Raw genomic sequence first — 11,010 nt, forward strand, 5'->3', positions numbered from 1 at the left:
ATGAAAGTCTAATGATAAACCTTACACTTTAATAAAGTACTTACTCCTGTTCATCCAGACCAAGTTTGCTCCAAGTAAGCATGATTCTACTTCAAATAATCCATATTGATGTCAAAAAGACAGGCAATACATACTTAACTTAGATGAAATAACTAAAGAAAAACTTCAAGTGAGGTGAATTCCCACCATTAATTAAATACCTTTTAAGTGCATCTGCTGTCCATATGGATCCTTTCAGCTAATAGAACAACTACATAAGACTTCTGCACTAGGGCAAAAAAAAAAAAAAAGGAATAATCAGCTTGCAGCTACTCTGATAGTTCCAGGTACAGAATTAGAGAAAACACAAATTAGGAAAAAGTGGACTCTAAGTTCAGTCTTCAACAGATACTGCTTAACCACAGTGTCCAAGTTGGTTGCAATGGTAAAAGAAGATTTTGGAAAAATAGAACTAAGCTGGAAGACAAAAGGTCAGAAAAATAAATGGCAACAGAAGGTCTTTCAGAAAAGAAAATATGCTTTGATGTTGCTGAACTCTTGATGGATGGACCACTCTTTGGACGGATCATGGCACTCAAAGAGGTGCAGTCAATGGCTTGATGTCCAGTGGTGAGACCAGTGATGAGGGATCCCTCAGGGGTCGGTAGTGGAACAGGCACTGTTTACTATCTTTGTCAGCAACATGGCACCCTCACCAAGTTTCCAGTGATACCAACCTGTGTGTTGTAGTTGACACGCTGGAGAGGAGGGATGCCACCCAGAGGGGCATTCACAGGTAAGATGGGTCTGTGCGAACCTCAGGAAGTTCAACAAGGCCAAGTGCAAGGTCCTGCACCTGGGTCAGGACAATCGTAAACATGGGTACAGTCTTGGCAGAGAATGCACTGAGAGGAGCTCCAGGAAGAAAGACTTACAGGTGTTGGTGGACAAGAAGCTCAACATGACCTGACAATGTGCACTTGGAGCCCATTAGGCCAAATGTGTCCTGGGCTGCATCAAAAGCAGTGTGGCCAGCAGGTCAAGGGTGGTGATTCCTCTCTTCTTCTCCACTATCATGAGAGGCCACATGGAGTACTGCATCCAGCTCTGGGGCCCACAACATAAGAAGGACATGGACCTCTTGGAATGAGTCCAGAGGAGGGCTAGGAAGATGATGAGAGGGCTGGAACACCTCTGGAACACAGGCTGAGAGAGCTGGGGTTGTTCAGACTGGAGATTTATTCAATACTAAAGAAAAATTTGCTTTAAAATAATGAGGAGTAATTTCTTAACCTTATGAAAAAACACAGGACAAAAAAAAAAGTCATCTTTTCAACACAATGTATCTCATGATGCTCTTCAAGGTGCAGTAATGACTGTACTCAGTATAACTACAGTATAACAATACATTGCCTCTATAAAAAAAAAAAAGTCTGAAGGCTTTACTGTGTTGTCAGATTAATCTATTGCATCTTGGTCCTATTTCTGTTAGAACAAAAATAGGTGTGGCATGACATAAAATTTTGCATTTTGACAGAAGTACTTTTTGCGTCTTGGCAGAAATATGCTCTTAAACTCAAGCACAGTGTGGTGACTCAAGCAATTAATTTTCAAATCTCTGCATACTTGAAATTGGAGTATGTTATCTATTACAATAAAAGGACTCTGAGAGCTGATCATGTAGTGTCATATACAACTGATTGAATTGGGGGAACAGAAATGCAGCCAGGGCAGGGAATACAGTGAGGCACTGGCTGCTGCATTAGGTGTCTCAGCAGAGGCTATGACAAAGCAGACATTTCACAAATATAAATGAGGAGAAAAGCACACTTTGTGAAGCAGGCACATACAGGTGTTTTGTGCAAAGCATGGCTCATCCAAGCAGTGGGTCAAAGCCCAGGAATACAAGTGGCTTACGCTTGCTAACAACTTCAGTGTGACTGTTCAAATGGTAGCACTTGGTGAATCAGAACTATAATCTCACTGAAATTAATCAAACGTGCCAATATTAAACATGAGAAAGCTAATCACAGTCTGAAGATATGTAATAAGAGAATCATATATACTGCTATGCCTAGAGAGTTGAGATTTTGCTGTCAGATTTTTAATTTTGAACAAGTGATGAGAAGAGCAAGTTTTGTGACCTTTCTTTAAAGCTTCTTCTCTTCGTTTATAGGGATATGCAGTATCTATTATGCAAATAGACATTTTTTTCAATGACCAAAGAATAGCTTGTGGCAAATGTCTTTTTGTCTCACACTAATGTACTGTGAAAAGGCATAGTTATGCAAAAAAAAAAAAAAATTACAATGGTAAATATAATAATTTATTTAGCAGCTGGAAATCTATTGAAAATGGACAGGCACTTTGAATAAATGCCTGAGAGAACAAGTAAGAGTGTACAGTGCGGTCAAAATGTCCTTTGTTTGTTTATTGAATCTCCTTCCATTTCTAAGAGCAGTGAGTGCGCTGTAGAAACTTTTGGAACTAAAATGAAGTACTGGAGACCTTCCGCTTAAGCTGAGACATAGCATATATCTTTGATGGTCTTATTCTGCTGGGAATTAAGTGCAAGAAGCTGAGCATTAACAGAGCAGTCTTAAATGCTAGAAGAGAAAAATGCAACTACTCAGCTTTCACTACAAATCTTCCTCCTAACTTTCTTCCACATTTTCATTTAAATAGTAAGCACTGCAGAGTAAGGGTCTATGTTAGAATTTTATTCTACCACATCTCAAAATGCTTTCTACAAACAATTATTAATAAAATCCCTAACCGGCCTCATGGAGCCCTTTTGGGATAAAACTTCCTATGTTTTCCTGCTACTATTATTAAATACTAATTTATGGGTTGAACCTGGGTGTCACTTGTGGGTGACTCAGGAGAAAAGCCTGTCTGACTGAACTCCTCTCCAGCAAGTAGGACCCCATGAGTAGGAAGAACCCTTTGTCCCAGGTCTTCCCATTCTTTCACCCACCGACATCTCTCAGAAGATCTTGGCTTTTGTCATGATTCCTAGATCAAAAAGTGGAATTATCTAACAGCAGTTAATTTTCTTTTTTTTTTGAAATGTTCTTAATTTGTTTGGAAATTTGAATAAGATCATAAAACAAAACAGCAATGAGAAACATACAAGGAGCCATTAGAAGTAACCTGATACTTAGTGGATAAGGAATTGGTTGGATAGTTGCATCTAGACAGTGTGGTCAATGTCTCAATGTCAGGATGGAGATCAGTGATGAGTGGTGTCCTTCAGGGGTCTGTATTAAGACAGTACTGTTTAATTCTTCATCAGTGACCTAGACAGTGGGATCAAGTGCACCCTCAGCAAGGTTGCAGACAAGACCAAGCTGAGTGGTGCAGTTGACTTGCCTGAGGGATGGCATGCCATCCAGAGGGACCTGGACAAGCTCAAGAAGTGAGCCCATGTGAAACTGATAAGCTTCAACAAGGTCAAGTGAAAGTCCTTCACCTGAGTCAGGGCAATCTCTGGCATCAATACAGGCTGGGGGATGAGCGGATTGAAAGCAGCCCTGTTGAGAAGGACTTGGGGATACTGGTGGATGGAAAAAATGGTCATGAAACAGCAATATCTGCTTGCAGCCCAGAAAGCAAACTACTCTGGGCTATGTAAAAAGAATCATGGCCAGCAGGTCAAGGGAGGTGATTCTACTCCTTTACTTAGCTCTGGTGAGATTCTACCTGAAGCACTGCATCATCTCTGGAATCCTCAGCACAGGAAAGACATGGAACTGTTGAAGCAAGTCCAAAGGAGGGCCATAAAAACAATCAGAAGGATAGAATACCTCTCTTATGAGGAAAGACTGAGAGAGTTGGAGTTGTGGAGAAGACAGCTCCTTGTAGCTTTTCAATACTGAAAGGGTGCTTATATGAAAGATGAGAACAGTCTTTTGAGACATGTAGTGATAGGAAAAGGGATAAGGATTTTAAACTAAAAGAGGGTAGATTCAGACTAGATATAAGAAAGACATTTTTTACAATGAAGGTGGTAAAACACTGGAACAGGTTATCCAGAGAGGCGGGAGATGCCACGTTCCTGGCAACACTCAAGGTCAGGCTGGATGGGGCTCTGAGCAACCTGATCTAGTTGAAGATGTCTCTGGTCATTGCAGGAGGTTGGACTAGATGACCTTTAAGCTGCCTCACAACCCAAAATATTCTATGATTCTATGATCTCTTAGATCACAGCCATACATGCCATGGAGAAACAGGCAGGAAGCTAGGATCTCAGAGAGGATAAGCAAAATGTCAAAGAAAATATATGACAAATGACCAAAATTCTGAAATATTGGTATTCCTAGGCTACAAGGTTAACAGTCTCAGCAGGCCCAAAGGCTCTACAACACTGATTAAGAAAGGAAGTAACTTAGGACTTTGTGCCTTCAACACAAAGTGCAAACAATGCCTTGGCTAGAGTTGCGTTTGCTTCATCTGGCATTAGTTTGTACTAACTGTACCTCATCAAGAGAAGAACTGCTGTCTCTGTAGTAATGGAAAACAAGATAAACAATGGCACATAATCAGTATAGTGCTGGTATTTGAGCTGATACTATTTTACAGTGAATGAATGAACTCATCTAAAGTAAATACTAAAAGATAGCGGAAATGGGTATGAAAGGAATGTTGCCCAGCATCTCTCTTTTGAGTTCACCAGGAAAAATACTGGATCCATGCTAGTGCTGCACCAGTTTATCATTCTAGATCATCTCCCATTAGAAGCAGTTTGCATACTCCCTATTAGTAGAGTCCTGTCAGTAGGGTCATGAAATCCTTCATGTAATGTTAGGAAAAACAGAAGTATAATCTCTAATTTTTGTAATATATAGTTTCACCTAATCATTGTATCTGCTTTGGTATTATTTTTTAAATATTTGTAATAACAGGAACATTTGAGAGAAGAAGTCTTTGAGAAAATTACTACTTTCCAGTACTCAAAGCTACCTACCAGCTCATTAGATCACGTAAACTTCTAATAATTCTCTATGTTTAGACATGACTACTGGCCAGACAAGCCACTCCTGCAGGACGTCATTAACAATCTTGACAGATAAGATCTACACTAAATCTAGACAGTATTGTGTTTGGTGGCTCTCTGCCAGGACTCACTAGCTTTCCAAAAGGGGTTCTTCTACAGTCACCATGTGCTGTGTGTCAGTATGATCATCCAAATGGAACTGAAACAGTCACAAGGACATTTTCTTTGTCAACAAGAAAGAGCAAATCCAGTGGAGTGGAAGGTAGAGTAGTCCTAACTGACATGTAAACACACAATAAGAGGCTGCTGGAAGACATCAAACATACTCAGTCTCTTAAAAAATAAATTGATATTAGAAAAAATTTTCTAGATTGAGATCCAGAGAAAAGTTTTACACGAATACAAACAGCACTTCATGTTTGTCTTGGAGTTTTTTCCAATACAAGGTCTCAATTTTTAATATGTGTTATTTATGTGAAGCTTCTTCTTGGTGGCAAAAGACTGGCTTCATTCCTGTTGAATGAAAACAGTAATGTGGCTTCACTTACTGCTTTGTTATCATCTTCAATCTGAGCTACAGCAATGTAATATACCTTGCCACTTGCCCTACTGGAGTACATCATGTCCTGCTCCTGTTTTCTGTGTAGTCTTCCCCTAAATTCCAGTCTAATTTAAAATCCTGGTATTTTTAGTCAGGCATAGGATGGTCTGGGAAGAAGGCATACATGCACTAGCTTGGTCCTGATAGCTTAAAATTTCAATTGTGACTTATAAATCTCTTTAAAAGGCCTGAGGGAGCTGTCCAGGTCTTTAACAAAGTTTTTCTTCCTTTCTGTCACCTGAGAATCGCTTTGAACCTCATGTAAGAAGATTCTTAAAAAGCTGTTGCGCGCTTTACACAAGGAAACTTCTTGGAACATGTCATCAATAACTAACAAGCACACACAGGTTTTAAATAATGAAAACGATTTTTCCCACTGAAGAGAAATGGCAGAATAGAGAACTCTACAGATACCAATCTTACTGTTTAATGCACTTCAGAAATGCATTCAAACCATACACCATGGAGGCAGAACAGAAAACCTGAAGAGCGGTAGAAAGGATGACTGGATCACAAATCATTTTGCACAGTGATTTTGCAGTGGTATTTACATGTTAGTTAATCACTATTACTAGGGAAAGTATATAAAAGAACTAGAAACATTTGAGAAATTTCGTAATTTAAAAATCACTGAGAGCACGGAACAATTTGACTGTGATATTGCCCATTATGATGTGCATAGAGGATGCAGAGATGCTGTGTCTAGTGTCTATCTACAGATTTACCGGATCAGCATATAAGGATTAGAAATGGACACAGATATTTAAAAAAAAATTTCAGAATCAACTCCTTAATAATGTCTGGAAGTACTAACCAGAACAGAAAGATATAAGAAACATGGGAAGTCCCACCAATTGTGCTTTGTTCAGTTTATTTCACAGGATATTTGCATCTTATTAGCAAAGCATACCCAAAACATGACAAAAATCAATTTTCTACAACTTTTAGGATCGCAAAACCTATTGCTGCAAATCTGTTTTCATCAATGGCAATGGCTAGGAGAGCCCCATATCTCAGTCTTGGCTATCTACTATATTGCAATTCAATTTAAAACAGTCGTCTCTCTAGCATGTTCCTGGCCACCCACAGAAATCGCTTACTGTGTCAGCTGTTTAAGCAGCCAGAAAGAAAAGTCCCTCAGATTTTGGATAGTAAGATACAGGAGTTAAATGATTTATTTGCCAATTTATGAAAAATGAACAGAAATGCCTCAGAGCATAAAGAAATTAAGAGATATATTCCTACTGTAAAAACTTACTGATGAACATAAAATGAGAGCTGTCCACACTGTACTGAAAAACACTTGCTCTAATGGCAAGAGAGCAATGAGTTCTTACAGCAATAATTCTTAATAGCATACTATCCATTAGCTCTGAGCATCACAAAGTAATACCTTGTTATTTGATTTGAACATAGTGTGTTGGTTGATTAGACCTACATATACTGAGGCTTACAAAAAGATAACAATGGCATGCTCAGAAATCAAAGCCCATTTGCTAGGTACACATTCCACATATTCTCAAAGTTATAAGCAAATCTGAGTCTAAGAGTGGTATGGTTTCTAATTTCTGTGTTTAGCTACCTATGATTGCATTGGAATGGAGATTACTAGAAGCAGAGTTAAAGAAGTGAAGTTTTCACATATTTCTGAAGGAAGTAGTCGATATTAATTTTTAGTCTATACAGAAGAAAGTTCATCTTGCTGATGGACTGTCTAATACTTTAATTATCTTAAAATATGGTTATTTTTGAAGATCATGCTGATGGGGGAAAAGATAATCTAAGCTGAAGTTTTGAAGAGTGTCAGGATAGACATCTACAGGCAATGGAGCTCCACAGCAAGAAAACGAAATTATAATATTGCCCAGTACAAAGAAGGTTTTCACTCCTCTGCTGTTGGAAATGAGTTTAATGTTTTAAGTGTCACCTCAAGATAGGCACAGAATGCAGTAATAGGAATTGTATGTAAAAAAAATACACGCATTTTCATTGTCAGGTGGACAATTATAGTCAAACCTGGGACAGGCCTTCCTGGCAACATTACAACAGGAGAAAATGCTCACACAACATTAGCAAACTATGAACTGAATGAACTGATGATTCCACCGAGATTATAACCACAGCATTTAATAAACAAGCATAAGTGAATAGAGAATTGTTAAATCAATGAAGAAGTAAATATATAGGGAAAGACAATAAAGACACTGAAAACAAGACCCAGATGTCACACAGAAAATATTGCATCAAAGTCTATTAAAAGTCTTTCCTTTTTTAAAATGTCATTTATTATTCAGTTAAAAAAATCTTTTTTAAAATCTGGGAAACTACAGTATGCTGTCTCTACCAAAACAATCACAGCCTTAATTAGATACAAAAATCTTCTATCTACTGGAAAAAAATAATTCAAATACAGGGAATAAAATATAATCAATAAAAAGAAAAAAGTTACTTAATACATACGCTAACAAATAAACCTCCCTATTTTTATCCTGACACTTTAGGATTTGGATAGGAGTTTAATGATCAAAAACATTTTAGTAAGACTCTAAAGGACACTAAAATTCAGAAGTTTAGGAATCTTCATTAGACATAAAATCCTTACTTGATTGTGCTAGTTTCCACGCAACATGTTTTCTTTGTCAAACATCAAACACTGTACTATAAGAAAATATTCGTGATAATAAAATTTTAAAGAAAATACTTTAGACTTTCCATTTGTCTTTATGCCAAAGAGGTGCTACAAAATGGCAATGTGTACCAACTTTGATTCATATAAAACTGATGTTAAGATCCCACTTCTGCACTTCAGAGCCCTCAGATTGACAGGAATTGTGATATGACCTCAGATAATCACGGTGATCTGAATATGGTGACAGATGATATAGTCTCATACCACTCTGATATTTCCAATCCAAGCATGGATTTCCATTGAAAGAACACTTCCACAGTCTTAACTACACATCATTGTTACCACATTGTGACAATAAAATCACATAATATGCTGAGTTGGACCCACAAGGACCATGAAGTCCAACTCCTAGCCTTGCACAGGACCATCCCCAGGAATCAAACTATGTACCTGAAAGCATTGCTTCTTGAACTCTGTCAGGCTTGGTGCTGTGACCACTTCCCTGGGGAGCCTGTTCCAGTGCCCAACAACCCTCCGGATGAAGAACCTTTTTCTAATATCCAACCTAAACCTCCCCTGACACAACTTCAGGTCCTGTCACTGGTCACCACAGTGCTCGTCCTCCTCCCCTCATGAGGAAGTTGTAGACTGCAATGAGGTCTCCCCTCAGACTCCTCCAAGGCTGAACAGACCAAGTGACCTCAGCCACTCTTCATACAGCTTCCCCTCAAGGCCCTTCACTATCTTCATTGCCCTCCTCTGGGCACTCTCTAAGATATTAATATCTTTCTTATATTGCAGTGCCCAAAACTGCACAGAATATTCAAGACAAGGCTGTCCCAGAGCAGAGCGGGACAATCCCCTCCCTCGACTGGCTGGTGATGCTTTGCCTGATGCCCCCCAGGACACACTTGGCCCTCCTGGCTGCCAGGGCACTGCTGACTCATAATCAACTTGCCATTGACAGGACCCCTAGGTCCCCTTCCCTGACACTGCTTTCCAGTATCTCATTCCCCAGTCTGTATGAACATCCAGTAGTGCTCCTGGGAGCACATGACTAACTGGAACAAGGAACTGATCTATCTTTTCAGGATATCTGTCTATCAAGGAAAACTTCTTTTTCCCTTGTAAATTTTCAGGCAACTCTTATCCTTTACAAGCGCTAACACCAAAAGAGGGAGAACTAAGAACTCAGAATCTGGGGCAGGCGTGGGGTCAAGTGATTTAAAGTAATTGTGATAGAACCACATCTTTGGTTGCCTCTCTGGTTGGATCTCTAGTACTCCTTTCCTGTTGAAAAAACTCTTCTCCAAGGCTTGCTTTCTTATGGTACTGAAGGCTTACAATAGAGGAACTAGAGCTGATCTCTGAGGTGGTAGGCACCACCTGTCTCTCATTTCTTGGTTTCACATTAAGTCTTTTCCCTGTTTCTTTCATCCTTTTTGCTAGAAGAAAGATAAACTGCAGCTTTGTGTTTTTCCTCAACTGCTGTTAGTCCCAGCTCATTAGCTGATGACGTGCCTTCATGCCAACTTTGCATTTGCTGGACTAGCATTACACGGCACAGTTTGTGTAACAGTAAGAGTGCTATTTTACATTTCCCAAATAGGACACTAAATCCCTCATGTTGTTTAAACTGGGGATCTGATGAAGTGCAGGCACTCACATTTATCAACACAGCTGACTTCAGAAATTCCTGAGCTGCAGCACTCTGGAGGCTGGGAAGGTGAACCAGGGAAGGATTACCATGTGTTTGCCTTACTCTTCAATTCTTGCCTGGTCCATTGGGCTGGATATTTGGTATAACCTCTTACAGTACATAGGTTCTCAGGTTGAATAGCACCCCATAAAACCTGCTAACTCCCAGGAATCTGAAGGAATCATCAGCTTTAAGTGCCTACAGCATGCACATTTCTCCTGTGGAGTCTAATTCAGACCACAGCACAGATTAAAAATGCTGACTACTTGGCACTAAAGCGATTTTTAAAGGAGATATAGTACCCATCTTTTTGTTGTTAAGAGGATGGTGCTTCTCAACCTTTGAGACAGACGTGCCTGGGAAAGAGCTACAAAAGCAAACCTACCTTCAGAGCATGCTTAAAATCACGAGGCAGGACTCTGCTTCACAGAAAACTTTAAAAGAAAAAGCTGAGGCAAACAGGTTGAAAAGGCTTAAAAGCCTTTGGCTGTGTGGATAGGGCCCTGAGAAGCAGATGTACCCTTTCTCTGCCTGGATCCATGCCCTGCCTAGGCAGATGAGTGGCTCACCCGCAAGATCCACAGTGAAGTAGAAGAATCTCCACTGTTTCTGCTGATGCAGTGCCACCATGTACCAAATACTGCAAAATTAACAGAGAAAGACTGCCTTGTCAGGGGCAAGGGCTTGATCTGAGCGAGCCGTGGGTGTGGGCTCTGTGCCCTCACTTGTGGGCTCTTTGTCAAGAACTGTTCAATATATTACAGTACACACAGGCAGCCTGCTGTCACACCTGATGCCTCCTTCCCCGCTGCTCCAACCAAGAGCAAGAGGTCTCCACCGCAGACTCCTACAGATTAACTAAATCCACCTAAGTTATTTCTTAGTACTTCGGTCAGCCCGGGAAGGGAGAAGCATATGTCCCCTCCTGCCAGGCAGGATGACCGCAGGCGCTGCGCCGGAGATGCCCGTGTCCCGCAGGCTCTGGGACGGCAGATGAAGAGGGCGACAGGAGAGGAGAGGCAGAGGAAAGGCAGCAAGAGAAGGGAGGGCTGCGCCCCATCCCCGTTTTAAAGCACCGAGAGGAGCTGGCAGGAGGAGCGGGCACG

The sequence above is a fragment of the Manacus vitellinus genome, unplaced genomic scaffold, assembly GCF_001715985.3.
Source record: "Manacus vitellinus isolate BGI_N305 unplaced genomic scaffold, ASM171598v3 scaffold_5_pilon, whole genome shotgun sequence".
Taxonomy (NCBI): Eukaryota; Metazoa; Chordata; class Aves; order Passeriformes; family Pipridae; genus Manacus; species Manacus vitellinus.